Here is a 19926-nt window from a genome sequence, read left to right on the forward strand (position 1 = left end):
ACGTCAGCTCCCTCCTGCCCCACCCCGTCCGCGTGCGCGCCGCCGCCCCGCCTCCTGCCCGCAGAGCTGCGAGAAAGACCCAGCCGGCGCCGAGGGCGCGCCCCCAAACGGGCACGGGCGCGGACGCGCGCGTTCCCAGGACTCCTTGGTCAGGTGGGTGTCCTCACAGGGCCGGGCCTGCAGCCTCTCGCTCACCACCTCAGAGCCTTTCTTCGCAATTACTTGAGTTCGCTGCGTCTTTTCCCTGGTTCTTCTCCCTAAGATGAAGACAAAGAAGTAATAATTCCTATTAAGATACAGGAGGGAAGAGCAGTATGAGGAACCGGGTAATTGCCATCTTCTTCACCAGCCAGAGCTCCTGGCTACTGGACACTTTATATACGGTTCCCTGGACTCAGGTTCGCTTTCCTTAAACCTTCTTAGTCCTCACGTTAGTTCTCTTAAAAGTTATCTCTGCTAGCGGGTCCTTTGGTGGGACAGCCCACATCAAAAACACAATGTCTGAAGATTCCCTGGCTCATTTGCAAAGACAGGAAGATGATATCAAGAAAAATTAACTAACCTCAAGAACTGCCTGGTGTATGTGTATACAGTTCTAGACCAAACATCAGGGATGTGAAGATGGCATGACTTAATGTGCTGTGGCTCCTTAACTTTCCCAACTTGCCGTTCTCATAACGAATGCGTCTTGATGCCTAGTGGAACTGTGTTTTATAGAGAGGCAGTCAACAGTGATCCAGTTAATTCCTCATTGGCCAAGCCATAACCGGAGTTCTACGTTCAGTCTAGATTGAGCATGTTAAAAAAGAAAAGAAAAGAAAAGAAAAGAAAAGAAAAGAAAAGAAAAGAAAAGAAAAGAAAAGAAAAGAAAGAAAAAGCAAAACCTCAGAAAAGTTGGAATCATTTCGGAGGAGAGCTGATGAAAAAGAGAACCCCAAAACATGACAAATAAAAAAGTACTGGTTGAAAAATACTGGATAAAGACTCATCATGTGACATAATTTATTTCATGTCTCAAGAAAAGACTTGAGAGAAACATTTCAGATCTTGAAGATCCCCTTCTAGCACTAGTCAAAGAAGTTGTCTGCCTTAGGATGTGTGGATGCATCAACCACCAGATTTGACCATACTTAGATTCCAAGGCTTATTTCAGAGGCACTAGGTGCAGGGGAGCCATACATCAAGAGCAGAATTAGTTCCTGGTTTTATTAGAGTTATTTTCAACCTTGAGATCAGATCAGCCCTTGGTCCCAGACTTCAAAGAATTTACAGGTTAGTTTATGAGACAAGATAAATGTATTAAAAGATAAATAATGACAGGGAACCACATAATAATGAGCGGTACTAACAATAAGTGCTAGGAATTCACATGATTGTTTTCATCACAGTTCCAGAGACTTAAGGGAGAAGAAGGAAATTGAAAATGGACCCTGCCTAGACCTGCCCTAGAACTAACCAAATGCGGCCCTTTACCCTTTAAACGTGGTGGCATGCAGTAAGTGCAAAACATACACCAGATTTTGAAACTTAATACCAGAAAAAGGTAAAATATCTGAATTCTTATATTGAGTATATAAGATCCATGTCATGGATCTTCTATGTTGAAATATTAGCATTTGGCATATATTGAGTCAATATATTAAGAGTAATTTTAACTTTATTTTTTTATGTGGCTAGTAAGAAGGTTTTTTAAGAGATTTTTTTTAGTTTATTTATTTATTTATTTTGAGAAATTTGGAGACAGTGCGAGCAGAGAAGGGGCAGAGAGAGAAGGAAAGAGAGAACCCCAGCAGGTTCCGCACTGTCAGCACAGAGCCCGATGCAGGGCTCAAATTCACAAACCATGAGATCATGACCTGAGCCTAAACCAAGAGTTGGATGCTCAAATGACTGAGCCACCCAAGCACCCCTAGAAAGTTTTAAATTACATAGGTGGCTTGCATCATTTTTATTAGACAGCCCTGGCCTAGAGGGTAATACACTTCATTGAACTCTAAGAACCATCTTTATCCTCTGGGTAATCCCTGGAGGGTTTTCCAAAATGTTGGTGGAGGGGCACCTGGGTGACTCAGTTGGTAAGCATCTGACTTTGGCTTAGGTCATGATATTGAGGTTCATGAGTTCAAGCCCCACATCAGGCTCTGTGCTTACAGCTCAGAACCTGGATCCTGCTTCAGAGACTGTGTCTGCCCCTCCTCCACTCATGCTCTGTTTCCCTCCCCCCCTCTTTCTCTCTCTCTCTCTCAAAAGTAAACATTAGAAAAAATTTTTTTTGAAATGTTAGTGGAAAGGCAGTCTGATTGCAGGATTCCCAATGAAGAGAAAGAAGATTGTCCAGGAAGTATGCCATGAGCAAAGACAAGGAAACAAGACTGCAGATTTACTCTATGATAACAAGTAACCTGTTTGTCTATAATAGAAGGTTCTTATTGGAAGGTAGTGACAATAAAGTTAAAATTAGATAACAACTAATCTGTAAGAAGATTCAATTTTTAAGGAATTGAGTGAGTACTTTAGGCAATCAGGATTTTGGCAGTTAGAGAATGGGAATCTATGATTCTCTTGGCAATATTGAGTAGGATGGGTTGAAATTAGTGGGTGGCTGGACAACCAACTAAAACTCGTACTTTAAAAGATGTTCCAAAAACAAGAGGGGATTGATTTAAAGAAAGTATAGTAGCCCTGCCTCTTATCAAAGGTTTCCCTCTCTGCTGTTTTAGTTACCTGAGGTCAACCACTGCTCGGAAGCAGACGATCCTTCTTCTGAGATATCATCAGACGGTCAATAGTATCCTAATGCTATGTCACAATGCCTGTGTCATTCACGTCACTTCATCTCATCGCCTAGGCATTTTATCATCTCACAACAAAAGAAAAAGGGTGAGTACAGTATAATAAGATATTTAGAGAGATAGAGAGAGAGAGAGAGACTGCATCCACATAATTTCAGTTACAGTACATTGTAATTATTCTATTTTATTATTAGTCATTGTTAATCTCTTACTGTGCCTAATTATAAACTAAACTTTATCATAAGTATTAATGTATTGAAAAAAAACAGTGCATACGGGGTTTGATATTATCATTAGTTTCAGGCATCCACTTGGGCAGTCTTGGAAGTATCCCCCATAGGTAAGGGGGGATTACTATATAGCACATCTCTAAAGTAGAATACTCTGTAGGCATTAAAAAAAGTATAACATGAATCTATATTGCTTGATATGGAAATATATCAAGGAGTACAACTGAGTAATTTGCAAAATAATACATATACAATATGAACCCATATATGTAAAATTATATACATGTGTGTATGTAACTAGATCATTTGAGTAATAGTGCCTTAATTTTCTCAAAATCATCTCAAAAACAGAAAATCTCAAGGTAGAAGTGTTCCCAGCATATTTTCAGTGGCTCAACAAAGTCATCCAAGGGTTGTCTCTTTTCATCAATATGTTCTAGCATCCTTAGCATGCTAGCCTCTCATTCTCAGCCTTATCTCTTCAGGGATTGTCAGAATGGGTTGATATGCTCCAGACTCATTCATTTCTAGCCCTTTAATCTCTTAGTATCTCCTTCAGTATGCATGTCCACTAGGTCTGCTCAGCTCACCAGTGTCCCACAGCCTTGGTTTCTAGGCCTTTTGTGTTTCACATATTCTCAGTCCACTGTTCCCCCCTTCTTTTTGCCAAGCCCAACTTACAACATTGTGTCTTAAAATTCTATCATTGCTGTACCCCAGTGCAGTTCCTTCCCTGTACTTGGCACTTAACCTCTGGGGGATGCTGATTTTTTAAAAAAAATTTTTGTAATGTCCATTTATTTTTGAAACAATGCGAGAGACAGAGTGCAAGAAGTGGAGGGCATACAGAGGAAGACATAGAATCTGAAGGAGGCTCCAGGCTCTGAGCTGTCAGCCCAGAACCTGATGCGGGGCTTGAACTCATGAACTGTGAGATCATGACCTGAGCCGAAATTAGATGCTTAACCAACTGAGCCACTCAGGCGCCCCTGGGGGGTGCTGTTTAATGATAGACTCAATTCTAAAATGAACTTCTGTAGTCTTTTTAATAAATGATGATGGTAAAGGAAAAAAATTAGATCACTACCATGGCAGACACTATTAGTTGCCTACCCCATCACCATTATTCTCCTCTTCTTTAATAAAATGAACTTTTTAAGTTACCAAACAACTAAAGAAATGTAACTTCTTTCCATTACCCTGGAAGTAATTCTATTTCCCTTTGAATAAGAATTTTGTAGAGATGGTCATGTGACCAAGGGACAGTTGGCTAAGGGGATTCTGAAGTAAGTTTTATCCAAGTGGCAAAATACAGGCTTATAAAATATAGAGAGCTCTTCTTGGCTTATCGTTCAAGATGGTGGACTTCGCAAACATTTTTGCCTGATGTTCTTTCCTATACACTGCTAAAATAAAAACGTAGAAGGAAAGAGAAAAACTGAGGAATAAATAAAAGAGTAAATTTATGTGTGTTTGTATGCATGTACTTATGAGAAGAGAAGGATGATAGATGGAGAAGAGGAGAAAAGTAATGAAACTTCAACAATTTCCCAGAAAACAAAAGTAATAGTAGAGGTTTGACTAGGAATAACACCCAAAACCATTGCCAAAAAATACAGTGAAGGAGCTACAAAAGAGTTGGTTGAGGCATGGCAGAGAGCAGAAACGAGACCAAGAGCTAAAAATGGGGATAATGTTCTAAATGTGGTACACTTGACTCAGGTACCCCACATATTTCTTTCTTTCATTCATACACAACTGAGAGCAGGCAGAGACACCTGACCAACACAGAAACCAAAAAAGACCCCAAAAGTCTTCTTGAAATGAGTTGTGTAAATAGTACAGAGGAAGTGAAAGCTTTTACGTAGACAGCACAGAATAATACCATTCTTGTTCTGTCATTCAGGGCCAGCATCTAGAGAGGTAGTCACTTGCCTACTCATCCTAAAGTAAAACCTGATATTTAGCATTCCTGGTCCTGTCCTACCCAACCCAGCCACTTATTCACAACTCCTAAACAGGAGAGAGAACTAGAAGACATCCTCCTTATTAAAAGCAAAGGAAAAACCACATCAATGACCAGTTTCTGTATACTTTTAAATATATATTTTATATATTTTAAGTTTTAAATTAAATATTAAGCTGTCAAAACAATTCAGATGTACTACACCTAGGATTGAAAGAAGAAAGGGAGGTAGGAAAGGAGAAAGAAAGGGTGGCCAAAGAGGAAAGAAATAAGGAAAGATACATAAAATCATCTTTTTTTTTTTTAAAGTCATCAACAAGGTTAATTCCTGCTCAAAGTCAAGGAGAATGGAGACTGAGTTAATGTCTTTGGAGATTTACGTAATTGATGAATTGGAAGCAATTTTAGTAGCCTGCTAGAGATGGAACCAGATGGCAAATGTAAGACAGTAAATGAGAAATGAGAAAATGAAAACAAGAATGAGAATCAGTTTTGTCTAATACATGCATGAAAAAAGCAGAACAATGGAGGAAATACTAGGATCCAGAGAAAGAGTTTTGTTTGTGTGTGTTTTTAAGATAAAACAAACATACAAGGTATTGATAGAAAGAAAGAACCTATGAGATGAGTTAAGTAAAGATACAATGAGGTGAAGTGAAGACATACAACAATACACCCAAGACCATAGGTGAAGTTGTTCTTAACCTTGATAGAGAGATATATTTCCTGTGAGACAGGGCAGGAGTAGACAATACTTGAAAATACAGGAAAACTTTAAAGAATTAAGGAAAGTATAGCTGTAAAAATTTCAAAGTTGACTATACAATATGAAACGTATTCTTCTTTTAGCAGCCTTGAAATTATGGCTTGTTCAGTGACTGAATGTTCTTAACTATTTCCTATAAGATACACTAAATTTCCATAACTTATTATAAAATAAAGACAAAAAACAATTTCAAGGATGCCACCATAGGTTAGGTTTTTTTTTTTTTTCAACGTTTTTTTATTTATTTTTGGGACAGAGACAGAGCATGAACGGGGGAGGGGCAGAGAGAGAGGGAGACACAGAATCGGAAACAGGCTCCAGCCATCAGCCCAGAGCCTGACGCGGGGCTTGAACTCACAGACCTCGAGATCGTGACCTGGCTGAAGTCGGACGCTTAACCGACTGCGCCACCCAGGCGCCCCAGGTTAGGTTTTAGAAAGCAACACCACCCATTTATTATAACCTACGAAGTGAAAACTACAAGTCAGAGAGTTCTCATTGACTAATTTGACTTGATATCTCATTAGTTGCCCAAATGCCAGGTGACAACTTATTACACGTGTGAGTATGCATTTGAATGTAAGTTTTGTGTGCATAAATGTGATTTTGAAGAAAGAAGATTAGGGGTAGTTAGCTTCAAAACAAATCAGTTGTAGCTAGGCTTTTCATATCAGAAGTTAGGTTTGCCTTTCTTATGCAAGCAAATCACCCACCCAAAGTTTGAGGCCGAAACGTATTTATTCCTTAAAGCACTGTGTGGGAATGGAAGAATCACACCCTGCCAACTGTTGCCATTCTGTGATTCTCCAAATGGATAAGTTAGGGCGTTGTTTAGGCTGTATATGAGACCCAGAATAACAGTAGGATTAGAGTTTTCATCTCACAAAACAGGATAGGTGGGTATTTGTAGTTTTGCAAGCTCCTTGGGAGCATCCCAGGTATAATCTGAAACTGGTCCATATGTTTGGAGGGCAAGGATAGACCAAAGAAAGAGGAAGTCCACTCTAGGCTGGTAAGTGGCAGTTTTAATAACCAAAGGGAACTTACATACAAGACTTGTTTTAGGGTACAACAAAATATGTGGATCCCTATATCCCCTGCCAAATCTTAGAAGTTTATATAGAGGCTTTAACTAGGTTCAGTCATGTATCCTTTTTGAATCGTCGGTTATCTCAAAGCTGTGTTTAGGGCAGCTTCTGGGAGCAGGAAGCCAAGCAGAACTCACATTCCAAAGACAGGGGACAGGGAGAGGTGCCTTTTACTGCCTGGGGTTCAGCTCGTGGGTCAACCAGCAGTCTTGTCTTTTCAGTCACCTCTCCCAACAGTAATCCTGGAACAGTACAGTTATGTTCATGATTTTGTCATCCAGAGCCCCAGGTACTTTCTTGTTACTCTACCATTTCTAGGGGATTATTGTCATCTAATAATTTGAGATGACTTGCAACCGAAACCATATTCCAAGTAACAGTCTGAGCAAGAGGAGGAACAGAGGGACACTTCTTGGGGACTGTGAGCTGAAAGTCACATGACCACACTTAGTTCCAAGGGCAGCTGGCAAATGTAGGTTTTATTTTAGATAACTATATATTCAGTTAAAATTCAGGAGTTCTATTACCATGGGAGATAAAGACATATTTGGAGACAAATGTTTCACCCACAATCCTTTTCCTTCTCAATTAAAGGGAACATACTGGTATTAAACAGATAAGGATAGCCTCTCTTCACTTCTTATCAGAACTGAGCCATGGGGAACAGAACGGAATATCAAGACTAACTTTTATCTCTTTTAAGCACATAAAAATTGAGCTAGTAAAAAATAGCAATATATAATGCTCAATCTTAATTATTTGAAGAATTAAATTTTTCTGAAGTTTAAACTGTTCTTAAGCATTTTTAATATGGTCAAAATGAAGTTTTCATTCATTCTACTCATAAGTAATTAAGCATATGTCATATAACCCACACTTTGTTAAGCATCGTGAACTTTCCAAAGAAAAGTGTGATATAATCTCTATTCTCAGGGAACTTTGAAGAACTTATAGTTTGAAAAAGAGACAAATTTAACACTCACAAGACTATTCAAGAACTATTAAGTGCTGAGTTGTGTGATACTTTATGAGTACAAAAGGAGTCCGAAATAAATACAGGCCACTGTTGGCCGCAGACGATTAAAAACCTTTGTGAGGGGCACCTGCATGTCTCAGTTGGTCAGCTCATGTCATGATCTCACAGTTTGTGGGTTCAAGCCCTGCATCGGGCTCTACACTGACAGTATGGAGCCTGCTTAGGATTCTCTCTCTCCCTCTATGCCCCTCCCCTGCCCTTGCTCTCTCTCTCAAAATAAATAAACATGAAAAAAAAAAAAAAACTTTGTGTAAAAGATGAAAATTGAGCTGGGCATATAAGAATAGATAGAACATGGGGCACCTGGGTGGCTCCGTGGGTTAAGCGTCCGACTTCGGCTCAGGTCATGATCTCACGATTTTGTGAGTTCGAGACCCATGTCAGGCTCTGTGCTGACAGCTCGGAGCCTGGAGCCTGCTTCAGATTCTGTGTCTTCCCCTCTCCCTGCCCCTCCCCTGCTTGTGCTATGTCTTTCTCCGTCTCTCAAAATTGAATATATGTAAAAAAATAAAATAAAATAAAAGAATAGATAGAATGTATTTTATAAAACCTTTCATATGCAGTATCATGAAAGGTTTATTTGTAAGATTAGTTATAGAGAATAAAGGCATGTTGAATTTTAAGATTTCAAACTGTTACTAGCAGTAGCCTAAAAATGGCTGACTTAGTAGTCTATAAACAGGTTTTATTTCTGTTTTTTGCTCTATGTCATATCTATAAATACTAGCTTGACACTTAGTAGACACCAAGTATTTGTCAAATAAATATACTTTCTTTTAATACTTAATGTTTCCTTGGGGCACCTGGATGGCTCAGTGGGTAAAGCATCCAGCTCTTGATTTCAGCTCAGGTCATGATCTCACGGTGTGAGATCAAGTTCCTTGTGTGGCTCTGCACTGATATTGCACAGCATGGCCTATTTGGGATTCTCTCTCTCCCTCTCTCTCCGCCCCTCGCCCACTAGTATGCAGACACTGTCTTTCTCTCAAAATAAATAAATAAACATCCTAAAAAATACTTAGTGTTTCCTTTAGTATGTGACAAAGGACTTAAACTTTTTTTTTTTAATTTTTTTTAACGTTTTTATTTATTTTTGAGACAGGGAGAGACAGAGCATGAACAGGGGAGGGTCAGAGAGAGGGAGACGCAGAATCTGAAACAGGCTCCAGGCTCTGAGCTGTCAGCACAGAGCCTGACGCGGGGCTCGAACTCACGGACCGCGAGATCTTGACCTGAGCTGAAGTCGGCCGCTCAACCGACTGAGCCACCCAGGCGTCCCAAAGGACTTAAACTTTTAATGAAAGTGTAACTTTTTTTTCAAAATTGAGGTGTGCTAAAGTATACATATCTTAATGTACAGTGCTGTTTGCTGCCCCATGTGACTTCAAATCAAGATACAGATTATTTCCAATACTCCTTAATCCTCCCTTATAACCCACCCAGTCAGCATTTAAATCCCTCCACCTCAGCCCAGCCGCTATTTTGACTTCTATCAGTATAGATTACTGTTCCTGGTTTTGAAATCCACATAAATGAAATCATACGGTATGTCCCTTAACATTTTTTTCATGTTGTTGCCACACTGGCCTTAATTTATGAGGCTTGTTGATACTTCAAAGAGATGTTTTCCATCATCTATTTTAAAAGTCTTTTCTTATGGGAAAATCCCATAAAAGTATGAAAGGTGTTTATTATGTAGTAATATAATTAGAAGTGTCATTTATCTTTAAATTGCAAAGAGAGGTTATGTCCACTTTAAAAGCAGGCAAGGTCAAGACAGCCTCCATCCTGCACCATTGTAGTACAGCTTGGTACTTCCAAAGTGATGGGCAAGTTAACTTGCTGTGACTTTTTTACTCTAACAAACCTGAAAATGCCCTGTGAGAAGTTTAGGCCAATTACAAAGTTAGAGGCACCATCCACACACAAAACCACTGTCACTTCTGACACCAACTGCAATTGTGCAGGAGGAAAAAGGGGGAAATGGGGGAGTTCTCCCAAATCCGTCTTCAGTTGATTTTTACATAGAGTCACAAAACTCACTGAAAGCTATTATACTCATGGCCATGGCTTATTAAAAGGAAAAGATACAGATTAAGATTAAAAGAAGTCACATGTAAAACAGAGTCTAGGAGACTTTTGAATACAGAGATTCAGTTGTCTTCTAGCCATGAAGTCAGTGCACGTTACTGTTCCATCATTGATATGTAACAGTATACATGGAGTACCGCCAATCAGGGAGGCTCCTCTGAGCTTGGTGCCCAGGATCCCCTAGGCATGATCGATTGATTGATTGCCCACTTGGTTAATCTCAGTTTCCAGGTTCACTGATACTATGTGACCTAAAGCCCCCACCCTATATCATATTTTGGTCTTTCTCACTGGCCAGTCCCCAACCTAGGACAGTATGAGTGTTGCCAGTCCCCAACCTAAATCACATTGTTAGACTTCTCAGTATGACCCAAGTCCGTCAGGTAAACTCCATCTTATAAGGCTGAAGGCAAAAGCCAGGCCTTCTCTTTGGGCAAGCTCTAATTCTTTACTGCACACCTCCTAAATCTTCACTTTTCTCATTGGAGAATTTGTCATTTTCAAACCCTGCAATTAAATTGTTTTTCAAAAAAAATTTTTTCTCAACTACTGATTTTGTAAGTTCATATTTTAAAACATTCTGAATAATTATGAAGCGTCTCAACAGAGAATTAAGACTGGAGGAGGATTACTAACCTTTTCTTTTTCATCTAATTGTCCAATATATATCAAAATGAAGATTCTACCAGGCTTACTGACTTGTAATGCACTCTTTTTATTTATTTATTTATTTTTATAATTTTTCACCATTTTTTTTAAATTTTTTTTTTCTTCAACGTTTATTTATTTTTGGGACAGAGAGACAGAGCATGAACGGGGGAGGGGCAGAGAGAGAGGGAGACACAGAATCGGAAACAGGCTCCAGGCTCCGAGCCATCAGCCCAGAGCCTGATGCGGGGCTCGAACTCCCGGACCGCGAGATCGTGACCTGGCTGAAGTCGGACGCTTAACCGACTGCGCCACCCAGGCGCCCCATTGCACTCTTTTTAAAGTTGGACGACAGCTAGAAGATAAAATTAAATGTTTTTCAGTAGACTATAATGCAAAAACTGATAATGACAGAAAAACAAAGTTGTTTAGTAACATTTCAGTGATTTTGGGGGCTTGGGGATTGGGTAAGGGTACAAGACTAGAGACTCTCCCTAGAGAGAATGTAAACTACCAAAGTTGTTAAACATTGCCCCTATATTTTGAACATTCTTTACCTAATTGCAGAATTTACCTAATTTACCTAATTACAGAATTCATCACTGAGGAAGTAATACCAGTATAATTTAAAATGAAACTATAAGGGGTGCCTATGTGTCTCAGTTGGTTAAGTGTCTGATTCTTGATCTCTGCTCAAGTCATGATCTCGCTGTTGGTGAGATCAAGCCCCGCATCAGGCTCCGCACTATCAGCAGAGCCTGCTTGAGATTCTCTCTACCTCTCTCTGCCCCTACTCCACTCATGCTCTCTCTCAAAATAAATAAACTTAAAAAAATAATAAATAAAATGAAATTATGAGATTTAAACGTTAAGGTGCCACTTATTAACGTCAAGCTTTTCTTTAAAATAATTTTCGATTGGGGTCACCTAGGTGGCTCAGTGGTTGGTTGGGCATCTGGCTTTGACTCAGGTCATGACCTCACAGCTTGTGAGTTTGAGCCCCACGTAGGGTTCTGTGCTGACTGACAGCTCAGAGCCTGAAGCCTGCTTCAAACTCTGTGTCTACATCTCTCTCTGCCTTCCCGCTCTCTCTATCATACACATGTGTACTCTCTCTCTCAAAAATAAACATTGGGGCGCCTGGATGGTGCAGTCGGTTAAGCATCCGACTTCAGCCAGGTCACGATCTCGCGGTCCGTGAGTTCGAGCCCCGCGTCAGGCTCTGGGCTGATGGCTCGGAGCCTGGAGCCTGTTTCCGATTCTGTCTCTCCCTCTCTCTCTCTCTGCCCCTTCCCCGTTCATGCTCTGTCTCTCTCTGTCCCAAAAATAAATAAATAAAAGTTGAAAACAAAATTAAAAAAAAAAATAAACATTAAAATTTTTAATAAAAAAATGAATTTTTAATTGTATTTTGATGGGTTTAGCTCTCTAGTTTAGATATGAGTTGTAATTTTTTTGTTCTTTTTAAAATATGGTAGAGATATAGGATTTAGGTGACAAAGTAGGCTAGAGATTGAAATTCTACCTTAGCAGCTTAAGCAGGAAGGACACTTGAAATCAATCAAATCACAGGTCAGGCAGACAGTCATTATACTCATTGGTCAGGAAGGGCAAGGTTCAAGTCAGGCATAAGATTCAGATTTCATTAAGTTCTAGAGGCTCAGACCGAAAGCCACATTTAGCTAATTCTGTAGGTTGATATGAGGGTTCATTCATCCATTCACTTGTGAAACTGAATAAAGGAAACCTTATTTAAACTGGAGTCAGGAGGCCAGAATGGGGAGCTTTCATGCCCTACCACTCCCTGTCATTTGCAGACCCAAAAATGAAGAGAGGTATCTTGCATTCCTAATAGGAAGAAGCCTACCTTACTACTCTAGCAGGAGGAAAAAGAATTTCTCCATGCCCAACAACAAGCTTAACCAGTGTGAAAATATTGCATCTCAGCCAATGGACTCTCACTTTCCTCCAATGGACTATCATTCACAGCAGCCCCCCACCCTCTGCCTTCTTCCTTTTCTTTACAAAGTAATGTTTCTCTCCTTTGATCTGTGGACTTGCCTATAATTTGCCATAGCTTGCATGTCCAAATTGCAATTCCTCTGCTATTATTGGATAAACATTTAGCTGGTAAAATAACTGGCTGTTTTCCTTTAAAGGTCAACACATTCAATTGATACCTATTGAGCACCTACTATGAGTCACCAGACACAATAGCAAACAAGACAAACACTGTTGGCTTTTAACCAATGATAGCTAGCATTCACTGTTCACTTACTTGCTTTTTGCAGGCATTGTGCTAAGCACTTCTAAATGGAACTCTAAAAGTGTTAGTTATTCTCACTTTTATTATGTAGATTTCATAGGTAAGGAAATTGAGACTGTAGGAGGTTGACAATCTGTTTGGAAGAGAATGTCTATAGGCCATTTGGCACACCCTCCAAGGCTGAACTTTCTTGCTATCAAGAGGCTCTTGCGGGTTGTAATGGACAGTTTCTCAGTATCTGAAAAGTGTATTTATCCTCTCTAGCACTTTCAGTTGCTATGCTGGATACAAGAGCGCCATCTTTTGGCAATATGTGGAATTTCATAAAGAAGGACAACCTGGGGACTGCTGACAGATTAGTCAAGGGTTATCTTATTCTCTTCTTTATTAAAAGGTTTATTGTCTATGGTTAAAAGGTTATTGTCTAAACTAGGAGATAGGACTCTTTTTGGTATTTTTTTTTTGCTATTATGCAGAAGAAATAAAAATGGCAGCAGATAATTAATTTTTAACATATGAGCACTTAAGATGTACATTCAAGGTTACTTACCAATAAATTCTTTAAAAATGTGATGTTGATTTCACTAATACCACATTAAAAATTTTATATATGGCTTTAATTAATAAACAAAGAGAAAAATTGTCCCAACTCAAACATAAAGTCTCAGATTTACACAACTCTGAACAGACCTAGTTACTTAACAACTACTAACATGATTTAAAAAAAAAAAAAATCCTGACATATGTGCTCTGTGGGAGATTTTCCTTTTAAACTTTCACAAAGACACAGCAAGAAATTATAAATACATATATAAGCAAAACAAGATTAAGCAATACTTTTGCATTATGTGTGTAGCACTACTTATAGTGTTTCCTTTTTTAAAAGCAGAAATAGTATAATATCTTCTCATAGTTTGAGACAGTGGAAGTAGACGACTATAGCCCAGCAATAGCAAGCTTGTATGTTGAGACCACCTCCCACAGACGTGAACAGTAGTTACTACTGCCCACAGTTGACGTTGGTCCCAGAATTCTGTCTTTTTCTGTTTAGCTATCTTCCAACTTAAATGAGCCAACTCAACAGGCCAGGGTCTGCAAACTCAAAGAATAGAATTTTGAGGAGCAATGTTTACTAAAAGTTTAATTTAATCTCTATATTGAGCAAGCATAGCTTTTGACATAACCAAAATGGAATGTTTTTTTCTCTCACCATTCCTTTATACTTTACTGGGGTGGAATAGCTGTTCCTGGATGAAAACTCTGGTGGAATCTATAACTTTATTGTTGTTGTTATTGACTTTTAAATAATATAACCGTCCATTGTCATTGTAGGTCACAAATACTATTATAATTCAGTAATTAGAGTATTTAATACTAGACTATTTGTTGCTATGTAATAATGAAAATTTGTAATTGGATTTAGTATTCATTCATCTCCTTTGTACTAGTTTAAGACTACTTGATCTGAAAGCCTGAACTGAAGAAGTGGGGTGGATCTTCTCTCTTCTTTCTTCATTTCATGACATGATATCACTATCATTTCCAAAGCCACATGCATCCCTTAGGAAGTGAGGGAATGTCAGGAGGTCAGGAGATACAGGAAATTTCTTACTTCACTGCAAATCTTAGTGGTTTCCTTCTCTGGGTCTAAAGGCGGGGGCCTCGGGCAAGTGTTGGAAAATGATTAAAACAGATTCTTTCTCTTTGGAGACACCTTTGAGGATCCCTTGGAAGGTCCCAACTAGACCTTTCCACCTCCCGCAATTCATTAGCTGATGCATCTTTTCTTGCTCAGGTTCTGGAAGCCTGATGTGTATCTACACCTCCTTTTTGAGAGGAAATCCTTACTCCTTCAGATGGCTTTATTGGACAGAATCCAGAACGAACCACTCTAGCTCCTTTTCCCTGGCTTACTTCCCTAGCCCTAGTAAGTTTTGGGAATAAAGGAAACCAACAGCTCCCTCCTGGCTCCACTACCAAGCAACGAGTCAGCCTTGTAGCCTCTAAATTTCCTGGGGTGGAGGCAGTAGAGAAAGACCTTGGACTAAGTCCACTTAAGATTTTGGGGGCATCAGTATGACACTAGTTCTTTGCATTTTACAACTCCAGAAAACACATTTCAAAGCTCTACTATGGTCCCCTGGCAGTACTCCTCACTAGACTTGAGGTTAGAATGTCATACTCACCTAATATGCCTTTTCCTTGCAGAGGGTAGGTACTATTAAACAACAAAAATTCAAATGAGTAACTTAAAAGATCAAATTGGTTCTATTGAGTGATTCATGGATCAGCATCCCATCAAGCAAATAGAAAAGAGCTCCATGGAGGGGCACCTGGGTGGTTCAGTTGGTTATGCAGCTAACTCTTGATTTCAGCTCAGGTCATGATCTCCCAGTTCGTGGGTTCAAGCCCTGTGTCAGGCTCTGCACTCACAGAGTAAACCTGCTGGGGATTCTCTCTCTCTCTCTCTGCCCCTCCCCCATTCACTTGCACTCTCTCTTTCTCAAAATAAATAAATAAACTAAAAAAAAAAAAGAGCTCCATGGAGCTGTAGAAAAGGGAAGGTTTTTAAAGGAAGAAAGGAAGTGACAAAAGAAAATTATTGGCAATGAATGTATTGTTTTAGGCAAAGTTGCCCTCCTAAGAGGAACAGTGGGGTCTATCAGTAGATTTCCTAGTGCTGTCAGGGAAATTCCGTATTGACTGATAAAGGTTAATCAGTCCCCGTTCCTAGCGGGGACTGAAACTGCATTTAAGTATGAAGTCTTGGTGTGGTGCCTTAACATGTATCACTCTGTTTAGGGCATGTGGATTTTTTTTTTTTTTTCTTTTCTTTTTTTTGACAGTGCTCACAACAGAGTGGCAGCTCTTCAAAGAAGCTACTCTTTTACTTTCTCTGGTACTTTTCTTTTTTAATGTCCTTGATCTGGTTGAAGGCTAAAAGAATCACATAACAGTTTCTTGAATGCATTTCTTTTGTCAGCCTGTGTGTGGACGGGAAAATGATTCATCCTCAGTTGAGCATCCTGTCATCTGTTTGTGCTTCAACAGAAACTACGATGGGAATAATCCTACTCTAAGATCCTGTTAGAAATAGAGGCACAAAAAAGTAGGACATATCGTAGAACCTAGGTGTGAATAGCATTAGCACATATCAGACCAGGGTCTGAATATTTCTTATAATTGTGTCATTTTTTCCATCTCTGTTACCACCATCTTCATTAAAACTTTATAACCTCTTACCAGTACTGCTCCAGTCACTTGTCTCTGGTTTTTATCCCAGCTAAGTGTGTTCTTCATAATACCACCAGATTGCTTGACCCAAAATGCAAATGTTACCTTGTCAGTTATTTGCTTTAAATCTTTCAAAATTTCCCAAAAGCATTGCCCTTGAGGCAAGCTCCTTAAATGTTAGAGTGCATACAATTGACCTGGGAGTCTTGTTAAAATTCAGATTCTATCTGAGTTGGGTTTGGAATGTGGCCCCCAAATCTGCACTTCTAAAAACCTCTGTGGTATTGTGACAACTCTAGCTGCAGCTGGAAGAACGACTCTTTGAGTACCACAGGCCTAGAGAAGTTTTGGCTCCTTAGAGGTGCCATTCAAAGATATAACTAAACTTAACCTGTACCCTGATTTCATCTCTTACCTTTCCCTACAGCTACAGTTTAGAGTTCCCAGAAAACAATAATTTGTTTCATGTCTACTATCCTTTTTTCCTATTTGGTTTTTTATTTTGTTTTGTTTTTTGATATTTTACATATAGCAGTAGTAACTGAGATCTCCTCCCCTCAAAATTTCCTTCACTTCCAGAAAGCAATTCCCTACATTCACAAATTGGTTTAAGAGTTATTATATTCATTTCCTGTGGCTGCTATAACGAATCACCACAAACTTGGTGACTGGAAAAAAATGTATTCTCTCACAGTTCTGGAGGCCTGTGCCCAAAATCAAGGTGTCAGTAGAGCTGTGCTCCCTCCCATGGTTTTAAGGAAGAATCTGTTGTTTGCCTCTTCCACTGCTGGTGGCTCCAGGAGTTCCTTGGCTTGTGGTTCTAATCTCTGTGGTCACATTGCCTCCTCCTCTTAGGTCTCAAAACTCTCTGCCTTATATTTATAAGAATGGATATATTTTCATTAAGGTCTACCCAGATAATACAGGAAAAACTCTACCTCTCAAAATCTTACTCATATCTTTCAAATATAAGGTGATATGCACTCTTGCCATATGAGGCAATATTCACAGGTTCTGCAGGTTAAGATGTGGACATATCTCTTTGTGGAGAGAAGGTCACCACTTAAACCACTACATGCCTCTTTATAGAGCATATGGCATCATAGGAATAATAGCTACCATTCATTTTATTTATTGTTATTCTTTTAGGACATTTTCCCTGATTCCTAGCACTTATTCAAATGCCCCTGTGCTTATCTTTTATATATCAGATATCACACTCTATTATGTATGTTAGTTCTCTTTCATGTCTAATTTAACATGTGTACTTACATTTTATGTCATATATAATAGGTATACTATTATCTGTGACATAGTAGGTGCTCAACAAATATAATAAAGTTTTGGTTTTTGTTTTCTTTTTTTTAAGTAGAGGGACTTTCTTATTGTCCACACTGGCATAGGTACTTGTATACACATACAGCACTGAACTTCTCCATTTTATCACTTACCATTTTGTAATTAGGTACTTCCTCCTGTATTTGTTTGGTGTCTGCTCTTCTCCTAGGTTATAAATTCCATGAGGGCAGGGACCATGTCTTTTTTCCATTGTCCTTGCTTTCTTCCTGACATGGTGCCCAGCATAATTTGCTCAGTAAATAGTTGTTAAGTGAATGACCAGTTGAATGAATGGATCCCTGTAAGAGAGATTGATGAGAGAAATGGTGCTCTTAAAGTTTAGTTTAACATTAGGGGTTGCAAAAGGAGAGTGTTCTAGGAAAAGAGTAAGAATGTAAGAGGGTTTCTTGAAAACTAATTGGAATACTACTTAAGGATAGAGTGGGAAGGAGACAGCAGGAGTAAGAGGGAGCAAGGAAGAAGAGGGCCCTAATAATAGCTACTATTTATTGGAGGGTTATTATATACCAACCTATTAACCATTTACTCATGCAATAAAAGTGTGCCTATACCCTCTGAGCAGCCTCTTTTCTTGCACCCAGCACACTTTGAGAATAGACTCAGCACTTCTGGCATTCTCTGCAAATGGAAGTCCGAAAACACTGGTTTAGGAATGTAAATGTTATGAATTTTTGGGGGGGTGGAGGGAGGGAACCTATCTTGCACACAACAGGATAAGCTTCAAGCAAGCTTCTTCAGCAGGTATCTCGGTTCATCTGTTTCTTCATCTGTACAGGCTCTAGATCTCTCCATTTCTCCCTTTGCCTACGCTGATTCCCAAGACTCTATATTATAATGAGGCATTTTGTTACAGCATCTTTACAGTAACAGAAAATTAGTAAAGCAGTAAGCTTTAGTTTATTTCTTTAGACTTAAATTACCTCATTTATTTTAAACATCATAACAACCATAGGAGGTAAGATTTTGTAGAGATATAGAATGATTAAATAACTTATCCAATATCACACAAATAGAAGTAGTGCTAGATTCAAATCCATATCTTCTAGTGCCAAAGTCTATGATTTACCATTATTCAAGTGCAGCACTTTGACTTTATATTGAAATATCCATCTGTGCTTGGCCCCTAGACAAATGTTTCCAAAGAGAGCTCACTCACTGGGGATCATCTAAAAGAATTAATGAATCAGAACCTCTGGGAGTGGGGCCAGGTCCTACATTTTTAACAACCTCCCTGGCAATTCTTACGCACATTAGCATTTAAGAGACCTCTGCACTAGACTACAACTACTTCAAGAATAAAGCCTGTGGTTTATTTATCTTTGTGGTTATTTATCTTGTCATCAGTGACTTGCACAGTGCCTAACTTAGAATAAGTATAAAAATAAATGTGTTGGGTTAAACCAAATTGATTTAGGGCTCCTCTTAATACTCTTCAGTGAAGACTACTTTCAGAATCTGAGATGGAAGTGAACTTTCAAGTGAAGATTAAGTGGCTTTAGCTGTAAGATTTAGAAGGAATCAGAACAGAAAACTTGCAGGTCATTAGACTACTTGGATGGAAATCTAGCAGTGTATTGTGCTCACATATTAAATCTAACCAAATCTTCAATCAACCTCAGAGCTTAGATCTGGGTGCTGCTTATACTATTGAATGACCCTGACTCCAAAAGATTTATCAGAAGGGTACTCAGTATCTTTTCTCATATCTTTTCCCATTAGCAAATTACCCCCAAAGGGATAGGTCTGCAGAAAAAAATCTCTGGTCACATGTTCTGGATAAGGAAACAGCAGTCTTCAGTAATTACCACCCCCATAGGAAAAAAATCAGCAATAAACTGTGTGAGGCCTCCTAACTTGCAGGATATACGTTATAATTCAAGAAACAACACATTTCATTGGAAAAGAACCTGAATAAACATAGCTGAGTGAAGCATCACAGGCTTAAGCTTTCCCACCCCCACCACCCTCCTCTAGCAGAGCCTAAACTTGCCTGAAAGCCGGAATTGAATTATATTTCTCTGGCGTGCAGAATGAGTATGGGAAGACCCATCAGACCTTCCCAGACAGTGTTACACCATTTTGAGGTCCGTATCTTGATTCATTATTTCACTGCTGGAGTTTAATCTTTAAGTAAATTTTCTCTGAAAGGGTGAATGGATGGTGTATTTTCTGAATTTTTGCATTTCCAAGATATTTTCTTCAGTTGCCCTCACATGAAAGACAACTTTCCCAGGTTTTAAAGTCTTTAGTAAAAAATAAATAAATAAATAAATAAATAAATAAATAGGTTTGTTTACTCAAAACTTAAAATGTGTCCACTCTCTACTGACATTTATTATTTAGTAGAGGAAACTGAAGTCTTTCAGGGAGCAAGAATTCCTGTCCTCTTCAAGGTCCATCTAGCTGAGCTAGGAATCAAATTGACATGAGGCAGATTAACGGGAGAAAAT

At 39.0% G+C, this 19926-nt stretch overlaps 1 long non-coding RNA gene across 1 annotated transcript; it reads left to right on the top strand.

Moving 5' to 3' along the window:
* The first annotated feature begins 91 nt into the window (after positions 1-91).
* On the top strand, positions 92-19762 carry LOC123385491. The gene is made up of 3 exons (XR_006598115.1): positions 92-1272; positions 2721-2880; positions 15867-19762. It is a non-coding gene; the product is annotated as an uncharacterized LOC123385491 (long non-coding RNA).
* Positions 19763-19926: the final 164 nt, after the last annotated feature.

This window comes from Felis catus, chromosome B2, assembly GCF_018350175.1.
Source record: "Felis catus isolate Fca126 chromosome B2, F.catus_Fca126_mat1.0, whole genome shotgun sequence".
Classification (NCBI taxonomy): Eukaryota; Metazoa; Chordata; class Mammalia; order Carnivora; family Felidae; genus Felis; species Felis catus.